General features: G+C 36.7%; 1 long non-coding RNA gene across 1 annotated transcript; it reads right to left on the minus strand.

The window, feature by feature from the left end:
• Window positions 1–2,276: 2,276 nt before the first annotated feature.
• LOC103431133 (uncharacterized) lies at window positions 2,277–4,155 on the minus strand. Its single transcript, XR_528834.4, has 2 exons — window positions 3,932–4,155; window positions 2,277–2,625 (listed from the first exon to the last, which is right to left on the minus strand). It is a non-coding gene; the product is annotated as an uncharacterized lncRNA (long non-coding RNA).
• Between the last annotated feature and the right edge of the window lie 248 nt (window positions 4,156–4,403).

The raw sequence follows: 4,403 nt of genomic DNA on the forward strand, positions 1-4,403 counted from the left end.
GCCTAGATTGGTTCTAATCAGGTATTTCAGCTTGTCATTCGACCTTCAACTTGTTTACTTCCTTAAGGAGCTGTAGGACAAGAGGGTCCTGAGTGGAGTCATGTACCACTAGAGCTTTCTTTCTTAAATCTCCATCTCCTCTTGGAAGTAGAAAGGTTTGATCAAGAGCATATGATTTTTCCTTGGACTCGCCGTACTGACTTCCAAGTTATGTCTGTCAGAACATCTCTAAGTCCCCTATACCTTCGCGTTTCTCTAGGACTTATTGCCTCTTCCCCAAATTGGTAGCCGGCCTGGGACATGGGAGGGGACCGAGTCTTTCAGAGACCCTTGGGTCATTGATCTTCGAGCTTACATGGATGGGATTGTCTTAACATTGCTTTAGGAAGTCTCGACAGTCGCGAAAGACGGCTTTCGATCCTTCCACTCCTTACGGCTTTCGATCCTTCCACTCCTTCTATAAGGAAGTGTCTTCTTCCACTCCTCCTGCTTCTGGTCGAAGCAACTGGGTTAAGAGAAGTCTCATGTTGGTCACCATTTCAATGAGTAGCTCTCTCCTCAACAGGAATACCCATGTCGAAAGAAAATGACCCTCCGTGTTGGGGGGCACCTAGTTGATGGTTGACTTCTACAGGGGTGATGAGCTCGTGTGTTTTAGTATATCTAGCCTCGTGGAGCATCTCGAAGACCTTCTTATACTGCTCTTGGAAGATCTCATTCTTCATCGCTATCTTGTTATTCTGAGCCTCCAGCTCATCGATTTTAGCCTGAAGAGCAAACTTATTTTGTTCCTTCTTTCATTGCTTCGCACCAGTTGCAAGAGGGGTGTCATTCTGTATGATGTGGCTTCCTTCGCTCCCCATGTTGGAAAGAGATACCTGGTCAAAAGAGAGTGTACGAATGGTGGAAACCAGCTTGACAAAGCTGAAGAGAGTGGGAATAAGTGTCGTTCCCACAGACGGCACCAAATGTTGATGCACAAAATCAGTGAGGACTTTGGTACAACAGAAAGTGTTAAGTTTGTGACCTTCGCTAGATTGCTCCAGTCACTAGTGTGGATAAGTATGTAAATGGATAGGGACAGGGAAGCAAACACAAAATGTACGTGGTTCACCCAGATTGGCTACGTCCATGGAGTAGAGGAGTTCTCATTAATTATGAAGGGTTTACATGAGTACATAGGTTCAAGCTCTCCTTTAGTGAGTACTAGTGAATGATTTAATACAAGTGACATTAGGAAATATTGTGGGAGAATGATCTCCTTTTATAGAAGAGTTTCTAGTTTTGTTCTGACATTGACACATGTCATATTGTGATTAGCTTCTAATGTTGACACATGATGTGATTGGCTTTTGATGTTGACACGTGTCGCACTATGATTGGCTTCTGATGTCGACACATGTCGCACTATGATTGGCCACCATGGTTGGAAGGAAACTCTTCTGAGTTCTTGACGGTATAACGTTGACCAGTGCTCAGTAGTTTCGGGATTGGTCAAGTATGGTACAAACAAGGTTCACATAAAAAACAATAAAATTTGTGATCCTATATAACACTACTAAATTGCCGATATTTATATTTTTGTTCACTTTTAATTAGAGGGTTAAAGTGATAATTTTATAGAGATTTGGTTGATAACTAGAGTTCTATTCATATATGTTGTTTAGATATTTATTTTTTTCACTCAATTTTAGAATTAAATACAAATATTGTATCTCATTCGTAGATCTCAAGAGCAATTCATGCTTTTGCTCAAAATTGCCCTGGAGTAGGAGATATTTTTAATGTGCCTAGAAGACGAAATGATACACCACGTGTTACTATACAAGTGGTGATATACTTGTATTAAAAAAATTAACAACTTAAAAAATATAACTTCTCTCTATTTATATGACGACAGGTAATGTACTATCCATATTCCAGGTACAACGAAAAATTTTCTCCGAAAGAAGGCCATGGGTAGACCTGGCATTCGTGTCGTGTTTTCCGTGTTCGTGTCGTTTTCGTGTCATACCCAATATCTTAACGGGTCGTGTCGTGTAACACCCGTTAATATAAACGGGTAAAATGACCCGACCCGAAATAAACCCGATAATATCAACAGGTAATATGACCCGACCCGTTACCCTTTAAGGAAAATATATTTTAAATTAATAAATAATCAAATAAAAAACATAATAATTTTTTTGAGTGAAAAAAAAAAGGTTGCACGCACGCCCAATGGGACTCCACTCGAACCCACAATTGCTTGATTAGAACCAAAACACAAATCAATCTTCTAGTCCCAAAACTCAAATTTGATTAGAGCCAATCTGTGTACACCAATTTAATTCACACCCATACCCCCTGCTTCCATGAATCAAAAAAAGCTTGAATAAACTGTCATGCAATTTCCCTTTTTGATCTTCTTTCTTTCAGAACAAAAGTGAAGAATAGGTGAAACAGAAAAGAACATCCAGGAATATTCTTGTAATGAAATTCATTGGCATTACGTGCCCAAATCATCATCCAACCAATTCACAAGCAGTTCAAAGAAATGTAGCACCAAAATCTAACAAACTCTTATAAGGTATACCAGCACACGCATATATACAAGATCAAATTTAGCTGCAGAGAACACGATACCTGCGCAAAACAGCATAAGGGAAGGACAATCATCAGATGTGAATACACTTAACCTTTAGGCCAAATCTGGAATTAACCAAATATAATGAGCAGCACATATCATCTTATACTAGACAGAAGTGATTGGTTTAGTTGATAACCAAATATAATCGGAGTAAATTTGTCCAAAACTATGCATCATCGTAGTGAACAATCATCACCCGAACAACATTCATTCCCATCAGTTAATAAACTCCAAAGTCTTGTCTTTTTTATAAAGAAACTAAACATTGGACCAAATCGGTGATAACAGGCAAGAAACACAAGCTTGGACAAGTCATATATGTCATGGTTCTCAAATATAAGGAATCAAAGAAAGCAATTATTCACACCGCTTAACAAAAGGTGACAATTCTTCTCCCGCTATATTATCCATGGCAATATCCAAGATTGCAAGAAGACCAAAAGTAGATGACGAATTAAACATGATTTCATATCTTTGTAACCGAAAACCATATTACTGGTGGAAAGTTTATACAATTAAGAACACAGGGATCACAATAAGAAACCGTTAATGTTAACGAATTTCATTCCTGGCATTTAACATTTCTAATCGTTTGAGTGAATATCCATATCAATATCAATATCACAACATACTAATGCACTTATGAGATTCAAAAACACGGATCTAAAAACCTCAGGTGATTATCTTATTCATATGTAGCATACAAAGAAGTAATTCACTTACCAACATTACAAATTTACTTGAAGAAAAAAAATACTTATCAAGTAATTTTTGAAATTTATGGCTTTAAAAGCTATCAAACTCATGTACTTAACAAGCAGTAAACACACTCAACACATGAAATGCAGAAACTCAAATACCCATTGAGCAGATTTCAACAGAAAAAGTAAACAAAAACATTGCCATATCAGTTACCAAGTCAAATAATCCAGAATCAGAGAATCCCCATACCAGAAAAAGTAAACAAAAACATTGCCATATCAGAAAAAGTAAACTCAATACTGCTTTGATATCAGTAGTTAACAAGTCAAATAATCCAAACTTAAATCACTGCATGTTGGAACTAATCAAAGATTGTCAGATTTTAAAAACAAAACATGGTTTTTTTTTTCAAGAAATGAAAATTCGTAATTTCGAATGAAAAAGAAGAAACAAAAACATAAGATTTATGAAGATACAACATTAAACAAATGAAAAGAACACAGAAAGTGTGTATATATAGTGATATAAAAATACCCAAGTATGTATATTAGCGTAGAAAGAGTGAAGAGAGAGCAAGGTTGAAGAGGGAGAAATACTTACACAGAAGTGGTTGTACGAATAAAGGACAACAAGATCGTGGCCATCGGATCAGAGCTTTTTGGAAGAACAGACAGCGGGAGAGAGAGGCTAGGAAGAATAGACGGCGCCGTGATGGGTCGGGAGAGAGGGTACGGGAATGGGGAGAGAGAAAGAAAGAAAGGGATTAGAATTTAGGGCTGGGCGCTGGCTTCTGATCAAATCAGATGGAAAAAATTGGAAAAGATAAGGGGTTTTTTTTTTCAAAAAAGTTTTAATAATATAAATGAAATAGAATCTAACGGTAAAGATTTATTCTCATTTATCTGACGGCTGTTATTTAAGTAAAGTTTTTAATAGTTTTTTAATTAATGTAGAAGTATAGAAAAAATATAGAAAAAAATATAAACGCTCATAATGACAAACTTTACATCTTTCGTGAAGAGCTTAACTTCGAAATTCGCCACTATAATCATATAAATCATAGATCAAAATT

This window comes from Malus domestica, chromosome 01, assembly GCF_042453785.1.
Source record: "Malus domestica chromosome 01, GDT2T_hap1".
Taxonomy (NCBI): Eukaryota; Viridiplantae; Streptophyta; class Magnoliopsida; order Rosales; family Rosaceae; genus Malus; species Malus domestica.